At 53.9% G+C, this 20,245-nt stretch overlaps 1 protein-coding gene and 1 long non-coding RNA gene across 3 annotated transcripts in view; one reads left to right on the plus strand and one right to left on the minus strand.

Moving 5' to 3' along the window:
- LOC132655887 (uncharacterized) overlaps positions 1-1,185 on the minus strand; it is a 29,745-nt gene extending 28,560 nt beyond the window's left edge. The window contains exon 1 of the long non-coding RNA XR_009593826.1: positions 646-1,185. This is a non-coding gene — a long non-coding RNA (uncharacterized LOC132655887). The remainder of the gene's footprint in view (positions 1-645) is intronic.
- Dab2ip (DAB2 interacting protein) overlaps positions 1-20,245 on the plus strand; it is a 176,350-nt gene that overhangs the window by 24,000 nt on the left and 132,105 nt on the right. Inside the window, exon 1 of one of the 2 annotated variants that reach the window (XM_021656168.2) lies at positions 1,304-1,513. The exons of the other annotated variant lie outside the window; for it this stretch is intronic. The gene's annotated coding sequence lies outside the window, so the exon portion shown is untranslated. Of the gene's footprint in view, positions 1-1,303; positions 1,514-20,245 lie in introns of those variants that run through there. 2 annotated transcript variants of the gene reach the window in all.

The raw sequence follows: 20,245 nt of genomic DNA on the forward strand, positions 1-20,245 counted from the left end.
TGGGCCCAAGGCACAGCTTGAGAGGACGCAGGCTTCCCCCTGGAATTACAGGCGTCCTCCCGCCCTCCCGCCTCGAGAGGCAGGAATGCGCAGGATCAGCTTTCAGCAGAGCCACGGCTGCCTTTCCGGGGAGCTCCCGGGACAGGCCCTTCTTCAACGGCCGAATTAACTGGTTCTGTCTGTCCGACTGGGAGAGCAGCTCCCACTAAAAATAGCGCCCTGCTCAGGGCGGCCCGCACCCGCCCGCCCGTGCCTGTACCACCGCCTTGGGAGTCCGAACACGGACGGTACAAGGAGCCCAGGCACCCCAGGGTCCGACCCCCACCCGAGCCCCAGGCCGCGCGCGCAGCGCTGGCGCCACAGGTGCCGCGGAGGGTGGACGGTCCGACGCCGGCCGGGATGGGCGCTGGGCGCTCGGCCTCCCGAGCGCTGGCCTGGGCCTCCCTGCCGCTGCTGGGGCCTCCCGCGGGCGCGCTCTGCGGGGACACGCTCTGCAGCCGAGGTAAGGCCGGGCGCGCGCCATCGCGGGCCTCCGCCTCCTCGTCCGCGATCCTCCCCCTCCAGGCCACCCCCGGGGCCAGGCGGGGCGGACCCAGGCACCCGCCAGTTTCGGGGACAAGAGCCAGGCGAACTCTGTCAACTCACCTGCCATTGAGATCGGAAAAGCGTTCGGGGTCCCCTTCTGGTCTCAGTGTTTCTGGCGCGGAAAATGGGGCGATGGAATCTGTGTGGGCCGAGGAATTGGGGGACCTCGAGCCCGCCGGATTGGGATGTTTATGTGAATGGTGTGTGTGTGGGGGGGCGGGGTGCTGTGGTCTCTTTATCGGGCTCTGGTACCTGCCTGCAGGCCTGAAGTTGGAGATGGTGCAGGACATACAGGAAAGTTAAGGGGTCAGCGCGCCGGGAGCGGTGCTTGCAGGAAGGGTTAGAGGGTGACAGAGGAGTAAAGAAAGAGAAGCCTTGCTTGTCTCTCTGTTTCTGGGAGACAGCTAGGGAGGCGGGGAAGGACCTGGAAGGGCGGGCTGAGGCCATGCGCGAGTCGGACACGGCTGAGCCCGGCCAGAGAAGAGGCGTGTGGCCCCGCCTGGACCCCGGCCAAGCGCGGGCGGGGGCGAGCGCTGGCAGCCGAGGGGATCGCCCTGCCCAGTCCGGCCCGGCGGGTGGTGGAGATGTGGGGTCGATTGACCAAACAGGTGCGCCCCCGCCCCTCCCCACCCGCCCCCGCTGGGGCCCGTGGGCGGGCGGAGCTGCGGCTGCGGGGCCAGCGATTGGCAGGGACGGGCAGGCCGGGTGGCCAGGCAGCAGAGAGCCGCGGCGCCGCGGGAGGCGCGGAGCCGGCCGGAGCTCGCTCCAGCCCGGCCCGCTCCTCTCGGCCCGGCCCGCCCCGCGGAAACTTTCCTGCCGCCGAACTGGCAGCCCGGAAACCTGCGACCCGGGGACCTGGTGACTCCGCGACCCTGGCCCTGGGCTGTGCCGACTCCACAGCGCCCAGCGGCCAGGCCAGCACCTAGAGGTAATTGGCTGAGGACCGCGGGTCAAGTTGAGGGGACCCTAACACCTGGAGGGATCCCATCAGGGTCTCCCTGAGGACCCTGGGAGCCTTGATACCTCTGTAAGGCTCCAGGACCGCGGAGTGCGCCTCGGCCTCGCTTTATTTACTTCTCTTTTCTGCTCTCCCTCAGGACCTCTGAGTCACGTCAGACCCTTTAAACTTTGCTGTGTTCTGCCTCTGTCTCTGACCGCAGTGGGGTGCAGGGCTGACGCGGTCCTCTGGAAAGGAGGGTGCAGGTGTCACTAGGAAAGCATCTTCAACCGGGGTCTGCTGTCTACAGGAATTGGGGTACAGGGTTTTCCAGTCTGTCCATTCCAGAGGCTTCCTGTGACCCCCAAACGTCAGACCCCAACGCGGGCACACACACAGACACACACACAGACACACACACACACACACACACACACACACACTGTCCCTCCCATGTGCCCAACAAGTTTGGGATGCTTGTATTCCTTGTTAGCTGGCGCTGTTACTAAGGACGCAGGTGGGCGCTGGGAAGCCTCACTCCTTTCCTTGGCCTGCTTCCAGCCCCACCTTCCACTAACAGCACACCTTGAGCTCCCTCCGGCATGGGGACAGAGACCCACGCCGCCCGGCTTCCAGGTCCCTGCCTGGTGAGGATGGCAGGCTTTTCCCGGTTTGGCTCTTCTGTGGCGTGTGCGCCCAGCTTCAGCCCACCTTCTTCAGCCGTGGAGGTCACAGTAGGGGTGTCAGTGGGGCACCAGTGAGAGTCATAATAGGAAACGCTACTCTTCCTCAGAATTAACCAGACCTAACACCCAGCTCTAGAATCTAAAGAACATGAGTTCAAATCTCAGCTTGCTCTGCCCACTAACTATGTCTTCCTAACCTCCCTTCGCATAAGGGGTCCATCCCAGGAGGGTCGGGTGAGGCTTTTATGAGGTAAGGCCTGAAAGGCAGCTGCTCACAGGGTCAGAGAAACCCAGACCTCCTGGAACTTGAGCTTGGATGCCCATGGGGCTCAGCATCCGTGTGCTGCATTTTCCCTTCCTCTCAGGAACAAGTGAACCGGGAGCAGCAGCCCTTCTCGCCCAGGACTTTTGAGAACGGTGCACACGCTTCCTAAGGACAGGTGCTCGTAGGTCCCAGATGACAAATGGTCCCACCTCTTCTCTTCACTGCGGCAAACCTGCCAGAAAGCTAGGCCTTTGAAAGTGGAGGTGACTGACTAATGCTGAGAACAGCAAAGGACCCAGCAGGCTAACACGCAGGAGAGAGGGCCCAAACCACAGACCTGGGCTCGGCTGCTCTTGCCCCAGGCTCCCACCCTTCAGGGTGTCCGAGCTGCATCTGTACCTGGTAGACATCTAATCTCTTTAGCTCAGGTCTTCCAGGGACAGGGAACCCGGAGGCGCTGGCTTTATGACTGGACACGTCCAGTTAGCTAAACATTCTTGCCGTTCAGGGTGGAAATCTGTGTCCTGGTTACTTCCACCCGCTGAATGTTTGCAGATCTTCAGGCACCTCTTATTGGCTCAGGTATTTCTGTGGTCCCCCAGTCCTGACTTTCTGTGCCCTTCCTGAGGCGCTCGAGGCAGTGTGACTGAGTTTGGCAGTAGCTGTTTATTACATACCAGGTTCTGTGGTGCTGGGGACATTACACGTTGCGTCCTTAGGAGAGCCCTGGGAGGCTGAGGCTTTCCTTAGCCTCAGTTTGCATGTAAAGACATGGGCCTAGCCTGAGGAAGGGGCTTATCAAAGGTTGTCCAGTTAGGGATGGGGCTGGGCTGCACCCCAAACCCAGCAGTAGCCCATAGAATCTGTGCTTCTGTCACTTCTGACCCCTGTTGAGTGACTACCATGGTGTGTGTGGGCCTGCATGTGTGCGAGAGTGCACTTGTGTCCAGGCCTGTTGTGTGTGTGCCAGGCAGGATGCTTTTATCCCAAGCACCCTGGGTACCCGATGGAATGCAAATTTTTCATCTCTACTCCTGACCTAGAGGTCTTCCCTGCAACTGATCTCCAGGCCCTCTGCAAAGCTCAGCTTGAGAACCACCACCCTCAGGTCCTCTGAGGAAGAGAATATGGGTGACGATGAAGATCAGGGGATGGGAGGCAGGCCAGAGGGAGAGGGGAGTCCAGTGAAGCTTTTGAGGTGTGCACACCTAAGGGCAAACCTTTGACCTCAGCCTTCTGGAAGGGTTGGCACACCTTGCTGAGACCCTTGTGCTCGGTTGTTTAGTTAGAGAGGCAGGGCCCTGGAGAGGTGAATGGGATCTCCTCCCTCTCTCCCCATCTTAGCGTGGGCACCATGGACATTTCCAGCTAGGGGGCTCTGTGCCTGAACCTCTGGAGGAGGGCACAGAGCAGGTCTGTTTCTTGTTAAATTGGTCCTCCCTGGAGGGCATCTCTGGGGACTTCTCTCTTCTGAGGACTGGCCTGGGTGTGGTGGGAAGGGCACGCTCACGTGGACATTTCCATCACATTTCTGCCCTTCCAGCTCCAAGGCAGACAGAGCCTTGTTCCGCCTTTAAACCCTTTGATCCCCTTGAGGGCTCCGGGTTATTAATGAGCATTTTATGGATGAGGTCCCTGGAGTCCAGGAAGAGGAAATGAACATCCAAAGCCCGTATATGGTTTGTGAAGAACGAGTAGAAAGTGGTAGAACCAGGACTTGAACTCATGTCCTCTAACTACAAACACAGGCCTTCTTTGCACTGGGCCTTGTCATGGTTTTCCTGCCCACCCAGTGGTGGCTTTGATGTTAGCGATCTTGCCCACCTGGAAGATGGAGGGCCTGGGCTCTGGCAGTGATCCTGGGAGGGTCCTTCGCATCGTTAGGCTCTTCAGATGTAAAGGGGATAGAGGCAGGGCTGCTTAGCTAAATAGCTGAAGCCCTCTACAGCCACAACCTCCCCTGGCCTCTCTGAGGAAGAGTACCCTGATGGGGTCAGGGCCCTCATGACGTTGCTGACCTCAGAATGCATCAGGCTTTCACACATAGGACACTCCAAGACAGTGTTGGTAGAAGTAACTGGGATCCCTGAATTAGAGCCAAAGGGAGCTGGAGTCTCCTTCTCAGGCTGGAGTAGCCTGGGCCAGGAGACCCGGGGAGTGTAGCACCTCTGATTTCTCTCAGGTTGCCGTCCCTCTCTCCCTTCAGCTTTTCTGCTTCTGCTTCCCCGCTGGTACTTCTGCCTGGTGCTCTAACCCCTTCCAGTGGGCGCCATCTCGGCCCCTCGTACTGCACCTGTGCCTGCGGTGCCCAGCAGCCGGGTTTCCTGAAGCAGCCCTTGTTAGCTTCAGCTTCCCTCTCCGTCCTGAATCTTGTTCCCCTTTGATAGTGGTTGCCTGTGCCCGGCAGGAGCATCAGGGCCTAAGCCCTGGGCCACCGTGTGTGGCTTTGAAGTTCCTTTCTGTCACTTCCCTCCTCTGCTCCTCAGGCTTCCAGCATCCTCCGTTCCTGAGGCTTCTGATTGTCCTTCTCTCTCTATTACTGTTGGACTGCCCAGCAGTGTCTCATCATCTAAGCTTTAGCCACCCCTGTTCGGCACTGGCTGACTCCTGTCTCCCAGGCTGGCTGTAGACTCTCTGTGTAACTGAGCATAGCCTTGAACCCCTGACTCTCCTGCCTCCACCTCCCAAGTGCTGGGATTCCAGGCATGTGCTGCCATACCTGGTTTATGCTATGCTGAGATGGAACCCAGAGCTGTATGCATGCGAGGCCTCTGAGCCATGTCCAAGCCCTGGCTTGCAGCTTCTGTTACCGTGTAGACTTGCCCATCTCCCAAGGCAGTCCCTGGACTTCTTGCTAGACCTAGTACTTCTCGCTTGAGTGTCCACAGGGTGAGTGAGCTCAGCAAAGCGCCTTCCTATGCCCGGCGACTGCATATCCAGCTTAGCCAGTGCCCTGCCAGTACTCCTGGCGTAGAACACTTTCCTTGCTTCCTGCATTCTAGCACAGCCATACAGAAGCCTCTGTGTCTGCACTGGGGCTGGGCTGACCATTGTTGAAGGGCGAACAGATGCTTTGGATTCATTGACAGATGTCTGTGTCTCTTTAAGATTATCTGAATATGTTACCTCTTTCTGTCTCTGTCTCTCTCACTCTGCGTGTGTGTGTGTGTGTGTGTGTGTGTGTGTGTGTGTGTGTGTGTGGAGAGAGAGAGAGAGAATTTGGGACCTTGTTTCTCCCACCCTAGTTGTGAAATGCTTTTTTTTTTTAATTTATTATAATTTGTTCACTTTGTCTCCTATTTGTAGCCCCTTCCGTTGTCACTTCCCAATCCAGCCCTTCCTCTCTCTTAGCCTCCCATGCCCCTCTCCAAGTCCACTGATAGGACTCCTCCCCTTCTCTCTGACCCTAGCCTATCAGGTCTCATCAGGAGTGGCTGCATTGTCTTCCTCTGTGGCCTGGTAAGGCTGCCTGCCCCTCTCAGGGGGAGGTGATCAAAGAGCCAGCCACTGAGTTCATGTCAGAGACAGTCCCTATTCCCCTTACTAGAGAACCCACTTGGATACTGAGCTACCATGGGCTACATCTGTGCATGGTTTATAGCTTATCTCCATGCATGGTCCTTGGTTGGAGTATCAGACTCAGAAAAGACCCCTGTGCCCAGATTTTTTGGTTCTGTTGCTCTCCTTGTGGAGCTCCTGCCCCCTCCAGATCTTTCTATCTCCCCCTTCTTTCATATGATTCCTGCACTCTGCCCGAAGTTTGACTATGAGTCTCAGCATCTGCTTTGATAAGCTGCTGAGTGAAATGCTTTTTTAAAAGGTCCCTTCTGGCTTTGTGGCATCTAAGATGGACAGGTAGAGAAAAATGTTTAGGAGAGCCACCTTGTCACCCCTTCCTGCAGGCTGAACTTCATGTTCCAAATGAGAAAGTCTGAACCACCTTTAGACTCAAGAGAACATTTGGGGATTATGAAGTGTCAGCTGGGGCTTGGGGGATTATTCTGGGATCACAGATGTTGTCCTAGGGGCACGAATGGGGTTCACATGATTTTCTAGGGTTATGCAGCCTCCCTGGGAAGGGGTTTGTCTCTGTTTAAAGAGAGCTGTGGAGCCCCAGAGGCCAAAGCAGAAGCAAAAGCACAGACAGATTTATGCCAAGCACAGCGTTTGTTTAAACCTCCTGGCTTGTGAAGGCCATTCTTCCAGTGGAACTGGCTTAACCTAGGCCTCCCTCAGTCTCCTGGTGACTTTCTCCTAAGGAAACCAAGGCTTTGGGAAAGGGGATACTCTCGGCTGGCTCACCCAGGTGGGGTGGGGTGTCAAGAGGTAGCCCTTGACACCCCACCCCACCATCTCCCCCATTTTCTTGCTTCTCTCCTGGTTCTCAGTGCACCTCACCAAGTGACGCTGTTTGAGGTGCACAGCCGGGCTTCGTCCTTTGAGATACCCCCGATGGGCTATTTCCCTCATGACAGTGAATTCCAGCAGAGGCTGAGGTAGGCCCGGGAGGGTGGACAGTGCATGAGTGAATTTAGGGCTGGGGTTGTGGCTGTGTGGTACAGCGCTTGCCTGTCATGCATGAAGCCCTAGCATCCATTCTCAGTGTGAGATACAGAAGAATGTCGCTAGCATGGACACAGGTAGGCCTGGAGACAGGTAGGAAACTGTGTCCTTGTCCTGAGGGAGGAAGGTCTCATGTCCTCGTAGGTCATGGTGGCTGGTTCCCATTAAAAGCCTTCTTTCCGATTCTGGAGGGATAGGTGAGAGACAGAATGCTCCCCAAGTCTCTTGCACAAGTAGGAACCCTTGAAACCCCCAATACTCCATCTTTGCTAAAGAATGTTCCCTTCAGGTTCTTTGGCAGCTTTCCCGCCTTTGCACCCACAGAGGCCAGTTCCCCGTAGTCCCGGTGCCTTGGTGCCTCAGGGTTGACCCCTGTAGGTGGCCCCAGAGAAGGCTCACTAATTAGAGAAGGGTTAGGAGTGGGCATGGGGGGGTGGGGAGGATAAGGAGAGGAACAAATGCAGCGTTTCTCAGCATTTGCTGAGACCACATCTGGCTGTCATGGAAAATACATGACAGCTGAGTCCGCTAGTAAATGGCTATTTGCTGGGAGCGGTGAAGACCCAGCCAGACAGTGGAAGCTGCCAGTGGTTGGAGCGGAGGAGACCTCAGGGCCTTTCCCGGCAGAGGGACCGCCATCAGCCATCAACACTGGCTGGCGCTACTTCCAGGAGGAGAGCATTCTTAAAAGGCCCTGTCACCCCCTGATAGGAATTGGCGGGGTGTGTGAGGGATTTGTTTTTCGGTCAGGATGTGGGGAGTTAAAAATAGACTTCGTAATCCCTTGGGTTCGTGTCACACTTGAGGCTCTGCAGAGCCCTCTGGCTCCATTATCTCCCTTGAGTGGCTCCGCCGCTGCTGATGAAGTGGGTGGGGGCTGGGTTGCCTGCTTTTGTGAGTACCCCGAGGGAAATGTGCACCCAGTTTCTTGCTGGACCCGGACACTGCGTCCAGAAGTTAATGGCAAAATCCAAGCCTGTTCCCAGCCTCATTTATCTGAGTTCTGAGGAGCCCAGTGCAAGTCGGGCTGACTGAAGGAGCGATGGGGTCACTTGAAACTGTTCTGATAGACTCTAGCCAGAAGGCCAGAGATAAATCAAAGCTCCAGGGGCTGAGGCTCAGGGTGAGAGCAGCAGAAAGCTGGGCTCTGCCAGATTGGGGAGGCAGAAAAGTACCATGAGGACCCCGAATTGGGGACCTTCCATGATGTAAGACGGGTTGTAGGTTTAGGAGTTGTGACTCACACCTGCAATCTCAAAACTCAGAAGGCTGAGCAAGGTCTGGTCAACAGAGTTCTAGGCCAGCTTGAGCGACAGAGGAAGATGAGACCCTGTTTCTAAAACCAAATCAAACCAAACCAAGAAACAAAGAAAAGGGGAGAGGGGGTTGGGAATGTTTCTCAGAGTGTAGCATATGCAAGGCCCTGGGTTCAGGCCTCAGCACTCAAACAAACCTGGACCTACCTTCCTTCCTTTCTTTTTTTTTCTCTGTGTAGCCTTGGCTGTCCTGGAACTCACACTGTAGACCAGGCTGTCCTGGAACTCACAGAGATCTGCCTGCCTCTGCCTCCCAAGTGCTGGGATTAAAGGTGTGTGCTACCTCTGCCCAGCAAAAATGAACTCTTTTAAAGTCTGCTCACCTCCTACATCTCCTTGCATCAGGATGCCCCATTGACTGCTGTCTGTGAAGTCTGGGAAGAGCTGGCTTTGGGGAGAGCCTGCACTTGGGTTTCCTGCCTATTTTTAGTTTTTAAACTAGACGGTCTGAGTTGCCTATCTGTCTACTACCTGAGGTGGGAGAAGGGAAGCAAGCAAGGGTAGTGCTGTATCCAGAGGCTCCTCTCTCCTGGCCTGACACTCCATGACAGGTTTCCCGCCTTGAAGCCCAGCTTCTTTTACTTCCCCTTCCAGCCCCCTTGCCTAGTCCAGCCCCCAGTCCCCTCCAGTCTACTTGCCTAGCCCCCTCCCTCAACACTGGTTTCTTCTACTTCTCCCCTAGCTCAGCCATGATCACAGGTGAGTAGGGTCTGAGTGGACGGACCACCAGAATCAGCAGGCACCAACTTGTCCTTAGAACTATGGCTAGAGGCCAGGCCAGCCAAAAACTTCAGTAAGTTCTTGACTGACCTCCAGGCCCCTGTTGGCCCTTGGCTGCAAGGACCTCCCTGCTTGGCAGAACCATCCTGATCTCAGCAACGGGAGCCGGGATCCCCCATCTCTGGAAGAACCCTGGTTTTGCAGCGTGACTCCTCCTGGGGCTAGAAGCCAAGTCTTTGGGTTCCCAGAGAGGGCTCCTGGCGTCAGTGTGGCTTAGTCACAGGCATGAGCTCACTACTCACCTCTGGACTGGGGAGGATGCCAAGGTTTGGGAACTTCCACTGTGAGCCACTTGCTGGTCTCTCTCTCTCTCTCTCTCTCTCTCTCTCTCTCTCTCTCTGTAGAAAAACAAACCTGTTAGTCGGGACTTTGTACTTGGCCTATGAACTGTAGGCCCAGGGAATCCACTGGGGCATAATAAATCTTCTCATAGTTTCGCTGTAGAAGGACTCTGTGTCAAGAAAGGGATTGGATCAGACAGGGAACCTGATGTCAACACTTGCTGTGCCTCATGCTGCCTGTGTGAGCCCAAGCAAGGCACATGACCTCTCTGAGCTATCATACAAATAAATACCAAGCAGCTCGCACTTTGTCAGCACTTCCTACAGGCTGGGCCCTAGGCTTCCTGAGCATCAGCTCACGGAGTCTCCAAACAGACTCTGAGATCTTTGGGGCTTATTCAAGGTCACCAGGTAGGGAAGGGCCAGGGCAGGCTCTGAGGGCAGGTCTTTGTGAAGCCACAGCTTACAGTGTAAGGCTGTGCGCTGCTCACCCAACAACTGTGTGGTGGCCTCACAAGGGAGTGTGAGGAGAAACAGAGCTGACAGGCAGGGAAGGGTAAGCAGGAAGTGCCTTCTCTCAGGAGCCTCATTCTCTGTCTCCCTCTCTGACCCTGTCCTTGAGATGCCAGAGTGGGAACAGAGGGGAGCCGGTCAGGCGGGATCCAGGTGTTTTGAGAGGAAGGGCATTTTAGAAGCCATGGTGTCACAGCCCCAAGCCCCTCTCTCCACCATGTAGCTTGCTGGCTTTGGGGGAGTTGACGACAGTGCCTTACCCATCTCTGTTCCCAGCACTCAGGGATGGTGCTGCATTTTCTGAGTACCAAGTGGTAGGGTTTGGAATAGGGTCTGTGATGGCCCTTGGGTGGGAGGTGGGAGCAGAGCCACCTCCCCCACACAGGAGTCCGGGGGGTAGTCAGGCGTGCCACCTGGGAATGGAAGCAGAGGGGTCTGGGTTTGTTCCCGGCTCTGCAACTGGGGTGCTGACCTTGGTCACGTTCCCCACACTCCTCGGGCGCTCTGTTAACTAGGGACAACACTGCCTAATTGGGGGGTGACTGTTAGGTCCGAAGTAGATGTGGAGAGAGCACAGCCCACTGTGCACAGTGTAAGCGTGTGACACACAGCCTCTGTCACTGCTTGCACTTCCTTGGGGACTGTGTGTGTGTGTGTGTGTGTGTGTGTGTGTGTGTGGTTGTAGGATACTCTGGCCAATGCCTCTTTCCTCACACTTTCTGTCCCAGCAAAGTTCTGGGGAGGACTGGCTGAGTTTGAAAGATTGTATATATTTTTTTAATATAATCTTGTTTTTCTTGTAAAGTTACATGGGTTGGTTGGGGGGTGAGGGTAGGGTTAAGTCAGCCAAACAAAATGATTTCCGAATGTGGTTTTTCTTTCTTTTTTTTTCTTTTCCGAATGTGGTTTTTCAAGGGCTGGAGTTTGGTGAGTAGAGAAGGGGGGTAACAAAGATTCTTTAAGGTGCCTTGCCCCTAGCTCCTGGAAGACACTGTCTAAGGTTGGCTCTTCCCTCCTTGTCTTTCCCCCTTATAGAGAGAGCATGCCCTCCCTACCTTTAGAGGGGCCATACAGTTGGTGTAGTCAGTGGGGCAAGGGGAAGATCAGTTGGGCTTCCCAGGGGATGTAGGCCTTAAGCCATCCAGGACAGGTGCCCAAACCACAGCAAGCAGGCTTGTCCAAAATCACTTTTCCCTGGCTTGCCTGGACTCAGCTGTATAGGGCTGGGATATAGAGAGCCCCAGGGCTGGCCTGACAAGTGTGGCCCTAGAGGAACCCAGGAGGTGTCAAATCCTGCCTCACTTTCCCTGCTTGACTCCAGACAGCCAGAGAGCCCACTTTATCCTGGGTATGCCCAGGGGACAGGAGCAGAGGGGCAGGAAGGAGGAAGGTGGGACCTTGGGATCCTGCCGGCCTTGTCGCTGCCACTGTGTGCCCACAGGCAGGTCAGTTTGATATCTTTGCCTCAGTTTCCATCAAATGACCCCTCTTTCATCACTGAGTTGTTTTGAGACTTAGGTGAGATCATACGGCTTGCAAAGTGCTTATCAGGGCTGGCCTGGGTAATTATAGAGCACCCTGGAGGGGACACACCTCAGCCCCGCCTCCATCCTTCCCCCTCCCAGAGTTCCTGTTTGTTGTTGACATCTGCTTCACCCAAGGCTGCGATTTAGTGTATTTATATCCTTGCTGGAATTTCTCTTCCCATTGTCTAGTTAATTACCTAATTGAATTAAGGCACATCATTTTGCTTCCTTCCCAGCACAGGGACAGGAAGGGTCTGGTGACTTCTTCCTTCTGATGGAAGTGACTCTCCGTGTCATAGTTAGGATACAGTGGTGCCCCCTCCCCAGGTCCATGTCCCTCTATGACAGCTCCCAGGCCCCATGAATCACAGCAGCCTGCACTGCGAGGCATCTGTCCTGCCAGAGTGTTGATGGATTCAGCCACCTGTAGCTCACAGGGCCAGCTTCCCATCTGGGCGCCCTTGCTGGCTCATGGATGGAGCATAGAGAAGAGTTACCTGTGCAGATATCTTCAAAGTGCTGTTCAGGGGGGAAAGAAAGAAAAAAAATCAAGTGGGCAATATCGGCGACTCTTGCCCACACGGATGGCGTTGGTGGCACTAGCTCCTGGGGAGTACGATGCTTCAGCCTGGTCTGAGGCTGTACTGGAATCCTCAAGTCTCTGCCTTGCCACTTAGCACTTGTGAACTGAAGCACCCACGTCACTCGGATAAAGAGCACAAGACGGGAGAGCTTTTGAGAGCTGTTTCCCACAATACCTGGCATGTGTGGAAAAGAGCCCTAAGCGAGACATTATTTTTAGCCAGGCACTTTGAAAAGTTCCTGCCATGTTCTTTACCCCAAGACCCTCCCCCATTCGGCTCTCCTCCTCCTTAGCAGTTGATAACCAGGACCTGGTGGGGCCAGGCTGTCTCAGTGCTGGCATCCCTTTGGGCTCCCTTGTGTGTGCCCACAGATCCCGTCCTGTTTCTTTAGGAATTTGTGGAGCCTCTGCCCTATTGGAAAGCATCTTGCGGCCTCCTAATCCCCACCTAATGCCTCTTTCTGCTCTTGTTGGACCCAGTGCCTGCCGCCATGGTCAACCTGGTCTGTGTCAGGAGTGGGTGGCTGGTAAAGAAAAGGCCATGCTTGCCATGCTCACCATGCTCGCCATGCTCCGTTGTAGTGTGCCAACCTACATTAGCGACTGTAGCTGACTTCTGTGTATTCCAGAAATCTCCAGATACTGACTATAGGACCCTTTCTTCATGGAATGCCAACAGACAGGCTCGGTGACACTCTTCAAGTGGCACTGTGGGCCGCTGCTATTTACATAACAGTTTGATGACATCTCATGTCACAATTAGGGAAACTGAGGCCTGGAGGGTGCAATAACTGGCTCCAGATCACGGCAGGTGCTTGTACCATAGTCAGGTGTAGGGAGGGCAAGGGGTGGCAGCCAGTGTCCTACCCTGGAAGGGCTTTTGTCCTGAATGAGAGGGTCAGATCATCTGGAATACAGAGACCAACTGCTGCTTGAGCTCAAGACATGAGAATCGATCATCCCCTCAGGCCCACACATCCCTGAACGTGGCCCCACTTCACCCACCCCAACCTCCTGGGCTCATGGCAGGCTCTCCTTCCCGGGAGTGTAGCTGGGAGGGGGAGAGTCTTCTGTTTATCCACACACCTTCTCTCCCCGCCTTTCTAGGGGGAAAATGCTTTCTTTTCAGTTCTGCTTTTATTATTTGAAATTCTCAAGGGACCAATTACCTGCCAGTGGGAATTACCTGCCATTTTTATTCTAGTGTCTGTCTGCCTGAGTTCTTCCTTGGAGTAATTGATTTGGGTAATTCAGGCCTGCTGAACATTGTCTTAGTTGAGAGTGCTGGCGCAGAGGCAGGGATTACCCATTGAGACCTTTCTTGGTAAAGGCGTCCTTGCTGGCAGCTGCTGATGGAGGGGCCAGAATGGAGACTGTGGATAATGCATTTTTTAGACCTGGAATTCCCCCTCATACGCTGAAGATCCGTGGGAGGGTTGAATAGCACTCTCTTGCTCAGACCTGGGGCAAGTCAGCTCAGGGAAGTGAGGTGAAAGGCAGCTTGTCAGCTCCGATGGGTTTCAGGAAGGTCCCTCCTGGGCATTGGCTCTAGCCTGACCCTGGCCTTGGCCCTTCCTGTCTGTTTCCCAGGAGGCCCAGGAGGCAGTAGAAGGCCTTGGAGAGCTTTAAGGAAAGTGACTGTTTGGAGGGAACCTGACCTCAGTTCCTGAGCAGACCCGTATGCTGGCTTTGGATCCGTGGCTGGAGGCATGGATGTTCTTGGAAGGGGAGGGCAGACCATTTTACTTGAAGCCTGGCTGTCAGCGGAGAGCCCTGCCATGGCTGGAGGTCAGAGTTCCTCTGCAGTCTGTCCCTAGGGAACAGCCCTGCCTTCATACTGTTGCTACTGGTGTGGGTGGAAGCTCCTCAGTCTGTCCTCTCAGGGTCCCGTGAAGGGGATCCTGTGGAATCCTTCTTCCCTCTCCCTACCCTTGCTCACTAAGGGAAAAGAGCCTCCAGGCCCGTAAGGTCCTGTTTCTTCTCAGAGAGAGCATCCTCCCTTGTGTGGCTTAGACACTGCAACTTTCTTCATGGGCTTTGGCCTGGGCATCACATGGCATTGGTACCCCTACTATTTTGTTTTTGGTTTTCTTAGAGAGGGTCTCTCTACAGAGCTCTGGTTGTCCTGGAACCTACTCTGTAGACCAGGCTGGTTTTGAAGTCACAGAGATCTGCCTGCCTCTGCCTCTTGACTGCTGGGATTAAAGGCATGTGCCACCAGCCTGGCACCCCTGCTTTACTGATGAGGAAATGGAGGCCCAGGATAATTTTTGCAGAGCAGGAGGGGCCTCTGGGTTTCCTGATGTAGGGCTCCTGGAATCTTGAGTGCTTGGGGAGGGGCAGTTTCTCTGGCTCCATTTGACTCTCAACTGGAGTTGGCACCATGCCTGGTCACCTGAGTAGGTGTCTATCCAGCTTCTCGACTGGGATTCCTGAAATCACAGAGACTGCTGGGAACTTGGGGACCTTTGTCACCTTGAGACGCCACTCAACTCAAGTGTCCAACTCAGTGCTTACAAAGGGGTCTGCAAAGATCTTCTGCCACCAGACAGCAAAGGCTCCCTCAAATCAGCTCTGTCAGGCTTGACGTCATCTGTCTTCTTGCCTCTCTCATCTTGCTTTCATCTTCTCCCAACTCTGTTTCTCCCCTGAGCGAGGGAAGAATACCAACCCCAGAAGGAAGGGGGGCAAAGAGAGAAAAACAGGAGACCCAGAAGCACATTCAGAATAGTGACTAGACCTGGGGCTAGAGCGATGGTGCAGTAGTTAAGGAGCATTTGCTCTTGCAGAGGACCTACATTTGTTGACCAGCACCCACATGCTGGTTTATGACCATCAGTCACCCCAGTTCCAGGGGATCCAATGCCCTCTTCTAACTCAAAAGGCACTGGGCAGCCACACACATATCCTGCAGGAAAAAAAGACTCATTAAAAAAAAAATCTTAAAAATAAATAAAAATTTAAAATAGTGATTAGATTCAATGGGTATGTATTGAAACATTTTCTCCGAACTGGGAATTGAAACCGTGGACACCGTATCAGCTGAAATTCTCCCCAGCATCTGTAGACCAAACCTTTCCCTACACAGAGTGGCTCCTCAGGTGTGTCTGGGCTCAGCAGGGAAGAGTGGCAGGCATCGCTGGTGCCCTGGCCTGGTGGCGGGGTGCAGGCTGTGGATACATCCATCTGAGTCCCGCCTGAATTGTGTTGTTGTACAAGTGCTTTTAAGCTGGCCGGGGAATGTAGCTCAGTGGGGACCCGTGTTTACTAACAGCATGCCAGAGGCCCTGGGTTCCACCCCCAGCACCAGGGGTGGAGTGGGAAAAACAGCTGAGTCAAAACTCAGTAATGTTGAAATGTTCTTTCTGACTTTTCACGTTGGTGCTTGGGAGCCCACTGACCAGATGGCGTCATCCTCTATATTCAAGAAAGAATCTGCTGGTCATGATGGCGTATGCCTGGACTCCCAGCGCTTGGGAGGCAGAGGCAGGAGGATCACTACAAGTTTGTATAGTGAGCTTTACTCTATCAGGGCTATATAGTGAGTGGGCTCTGTCTCAGGAAAGAAAGAAAGAGAGAGAGAAAGGAAGGAAGAAAGAAAGAGAAAGAGAGAGAAAAAAAAAGAAAGCAAGAAAGAAAGTGACCTATAATGCTGGTTGATAGTGGTTGACCCTCTCCGGAGGGTGGCCCCTGACATTCTGAGGATACCAGGGATACCGTGAGTCCTCTGACTGTGACAAGAGTGAGATATGTCTGGGAAGACACGGTCAACTTGGTTCACTGGGCGTCTGCTGAATGCTGGGTGCTGTTGAGACTCAGAGCTACACGCTTTCCCACTGAATTACACAGGGCCATGATTTTGAGACAGGCAATATTGGAAATGGAGGCAGAACCATTTTTGTCTTAGCAAGGGGTTGCTGAGAATCCACCCATCTTTACGCTTTGGGTAGACTGTGACATGGTCCTGGTCATGACTTTATGAGCTCTGGTAGCTCACCTTCGGGCTCTGAAATCCCCACTATTAGAGATTGAATCTTTTCGCTTTAAACCGAGCCCTTTCTGGCTTAGGTGTGAGGCTCTAATAGGATAATGAATGGTTATCCTGTTGACCTCTAAACCTTTGTGGGTTGGGAGTAATTTGATTTTCTCCCATGACAAGGCCCCTAGACGGCAGGTCCCCATTTTGCTTTGCGTAGGAGTGTAAACAGAAGGAGTCAAACAGGGACCAGAATGTGAAATCAAAGCTGGCAGGGCTGAGGCCTCCCTGTGCTGCCCCACCCTGGGTGCTAAATTTAGCAACAGCCAAAAATTGTAGACATCAAATCCTTTGGGTCTTCATTGTTTTGAAGAAAAACCAAAGGTCTTTCCCTCCTCTGGTCCCTGCCGCCGCCTTCCAGAACCTTCCGTGCACATGGGAGGCCTCTACACTGGCTGCCTGGACCAGCTGTGAGAGGAAGTGGCTGGATCCTAGGCCAGGCTCCCCACCCTCCTGCCCTCCCAGCTGGAGGCCTGCCTGTCAACCTCTGCCTGGTCACCTCTGGCTCCTAGGAGGCTTTTCCCCTAGGAGAAATGTTAGGACAGACCAGTTAGCAAACCCTGGCCACCCCTCCCCAGCCCCGGCTCCTTTCTGAGGCGGTCAGATGGGCTCAGCTGAGCTTAATGCTCTTTGCTGACTTTCCGGTCTGCAAGATGGGATGACAGGAGCAGTTTTCAGAGTTCCAGTTCCCTTGCATGCAAAGCTTCCTGCGTCCTGCCTTCCCAAAGCCGGTGGTGGTAGGGGGTGGGCAGCAGGGATACAGGGCTTCTCAGGCTAGCTCCTGCCTACAGCCAGAAGAACATGGCTGATTATATTTCTTGCTCGACCCTTGGCTTCTTGGTGGCATCACTATCTGGCTAAAATGTGTCAGGTCTGCAGTTGAAGGCCTGTCGGGCCAGAGGAACAGAGGACATGTGGACTAGCACTGCGGCGTCATTCCTATCAGGCACCCCCTGTAGGCTGAGCACCCACCTCCAGGCGCTGCTTTTCCTCCTAGCTCTGCTCTCAGGTGCCTCTTGGTTCCTGTCTCCTGGCACTGAGGGCCCTACTCCGCTGCCCACTTCCCATCTTCCAGCCCTCATCTGAAAGCCTGTTCATATGGTGGCCAGAGTCCCTGATCCCAGACCACCCCCACTCTTGCTTCTGATTCCCTTCTGACCCCTCTGGAGTCCACATGGTAAAAAGTGATGTGTGTCTCACCACAACCCGAAAGTCTGTAGTTTCCCCATGTATACCACTTCCTCTCCTCTGGACAGCTCCCCTCCCGCAGGTGGACCAATGCTTCCTGCTTCACCTCAACCAGGGAACCTCAGCCAGGGAGTCTTTCTCCTTGTCACTGCAAAAGAGCAAGTTTCCCTTGGGCTTCATTTCTTGCGTTTCTGAGCCTGACCTCAGTGGCCCCTGGGGGATAGCCCAGCCTCTACCTTCCCTCAGGTGGCCAGTTCCACACACACCCTCAAAAGCTCCAAGGAACTTTGCAAATCTTGGAGGGAGGTCACTGCTCAGAGTTTTCCGGGAGGCACCCTGTGTTCACTGGTATTAGTTCCCACCCCTCAGCCAATCTTCACGTGATCTGCGTTCTGCTAGGAGATCCCTGTCTCAGCTTTTCTTCTGTGGTCCCCGGAAGCTGGGTGCCCCCATATTTTCAGAGTTCCCTTGCCTGCAAAGCTACCTACCTCCTGCTTTCTCAAAGCTGTGATTGGGGGTTGAGTGGGTGGGAGGCAGCATGAATACAGGGCTTCTCAGTCTAGCCCCTGCCTGCAGCCAGAAGAGCAGGCCTGGTTGTTTCTTACTTGGCCTTTGGATCCTGGGAGGGCTTTCTGTTATGGACTCTGTGTGATTCATAGTTTGGTTGATGAAGCTGGGCCTGCATAGTGCCTGGCCCGATGAGGAGGGCCGCCTCCTAGGCACAGGATAGGTGCCTCCACAATGGCAGTGGTGGTAGTGGTGGCAGGGCTTGAAGCAGATGGCTATTGGGACCTACCGCTTGGTCCAGGGCTAAGCTCCGCATATCCAGGCTCCCACGTGGAAGGCCATGTGGGTGTTGTCACATGGCTTGGGCCCTGTGGCTCAGGGCCCCTTCTGCTTACGGGAGGGGCCTCTGCCCCCAAGTTACCTTTCTTCTGGGAGGTGATATTTCCCCCTTCTCAGGGCCAGGGCTGCTAGATACATTAAGCAGCATGAATGAAAGCAAAACAGAAGCAGACAATCATTTACAGATGTCAGTTGTTAATGGCTTAAAAATACCACTGTTCCCCAACACTAGCCCCCAGGAGGGAAGCCAAATGGTCACTTGACCCCACAGAAGAGATCATTTCACAGCAAGCATGGGACAGATGGGGCTGGGAGAGTGACAGTCCACAGGTCATGAGGGGGTTAGTGGACAAGGATAATGCCTTCCCAGGGTCACAGACCTCTACTGACTTTGACTCTTAGAGGTTTTCTTGGGGTGAGAACAACTCTAACTTTATCTAGAGCCAGGCAGTTAACTCTTGGTAAACAGGATTACCTAACCTTGTCTCTTTTCTATACCCCTTTCTCTGGACCCTGTCCTCTACTTCATGTCCCATAGCAGATGGCGCCTTGAATGTTCCCTTGGGGAGGCTCCCTGACTATGAGTCAAAAATACAGAGATCCAGCCAGCTATGGTGGTGCACACCTGTAACCCCAGTGTTTGGAAGGCTAAGGCAGGAGAATCGTGAGTTGGGAACTAGCCCAGGCTACAGAAACCCTGCCTGAAAAACAGACAAACAAATGAAATAAAATAAATTTAAAAGATAATGAGCTTTCTCCATTTAGTCTCTGCACAAAACTTTGATTTTCCCTTGTAGCATGCACACAAATACAAACATACATACACATGTCTATATTTATCCATATTTACCTAGAGATTTTTCCTTTATTTACAAAACACTACACCAAATCCCCATGCAAATATACACTATATCATTCATGGCATTTCTCCTCTCAGATATAACTTCAGGTTTACCTACTTTTCCTGATTCAAGGCCAAAATGAGTTTCATCTGTATGAACACAGAATGGTAATAAATCCATTTATTACTTGAAAACATTTTCTTCCCCGTAATAAAGGAGTAGAGAGCCAGGGTCAGGGATAGATTGAGCTTGCCTTCTCACCACAGCCACAGTATAGCTCAGAGTTCCATGGCACACACGGGGCCCCTTCAGTGAACCTCTGCTCTGGAAACATTGTTACCTTCTGCTTTCCTAAGGCTTGTTTATGTGTTTCCCACTGGGATGAAAGCCCATGAGCGCCCTTCTCTATCTGGCTTTCTACCTGCCCAAGGTTCTCAGTAAATATCTGTCAGATGAGTTCACCTTCAGAAAGGCCAGGGTGACCAGGCCAGGAGGGGTGTGTGTGTGGGGGGGGGGCGCTTCTCAGGACACAGGACTTGGAGTCTCCAAACTAGGAGGGTACAGAGTATCAGAGGGTCTGAGCACCATGACTGGGCACCAGTGTCTAGCCTAGGAGCACTGAGGCTGTTTTAAGTGTTTTATGCCTTTAGTCTCAGTTGGAGGCCAGCTTGGTCTACATGGCAAGTTCCAGGCCAGCCAGGGCTACATAAGGAGACTGTCTCAAAAAAAAAAAAAAAAAAAAAAAAGGTTTTGGTGTTTTGGTGGTGTTGAGAGATGCTTTCCTGCCTGGGTCTTGTCTGCTTCACTTGAGCTTTGTGTGGTCCTTGCTAGGTGGGTGGCTAGCGGTGCTCCGCCCTTTCTCGAGGAGGGTTATGGCTGGGCTTGCCCAGAGACACACACAAATTAAATGGTGTCTGCTCAGGATTCTGAGCTACCTATCAGCCCCCAGCCCCACCCCCCAGCCCCGACTACCACTGGCCAGAATCTGGGCTAAATCAGGCTGGTGGCCCTGTGTCATGGGACCTGTATAGTGTGCGTTTGTTCTCTCTGCTTGTTTTTTGGGGTGGAACCCAAGGCTTCAACCATGCTGGTCACATGTTTCAGTTGCTGAGCTGCACATCGAGCTCCGCTTATTTTTATTTATTAAAAAAAAAAAAGTGGGATGGTTGGTGGCACACACCTTTCATCCCAGCACCGGAGGAGGGAGAGGTGTTGTGAGCTGCCATCGAGGGTGATGGGAACTGACCCTGGGTCCTCTGGAGCAGCCAGCGATCTTAACCACTGAGCCATCCCCCCAG

This window comes from Meriones unguiculatus, chromosome 8 (genome assembly GCF_030254825.1).
Source record: "Meriones unguiculatus strain TT.TT164.6M chromosome 8, Bangor_MerUng_6.1, whole genome shotgun sequence".
Lineage (NCBI taxonomy): Eukaryota > Metazoa > Chordata > Mammalia > Rodentia > Muridae > Meriones > Meriones unguiculatus.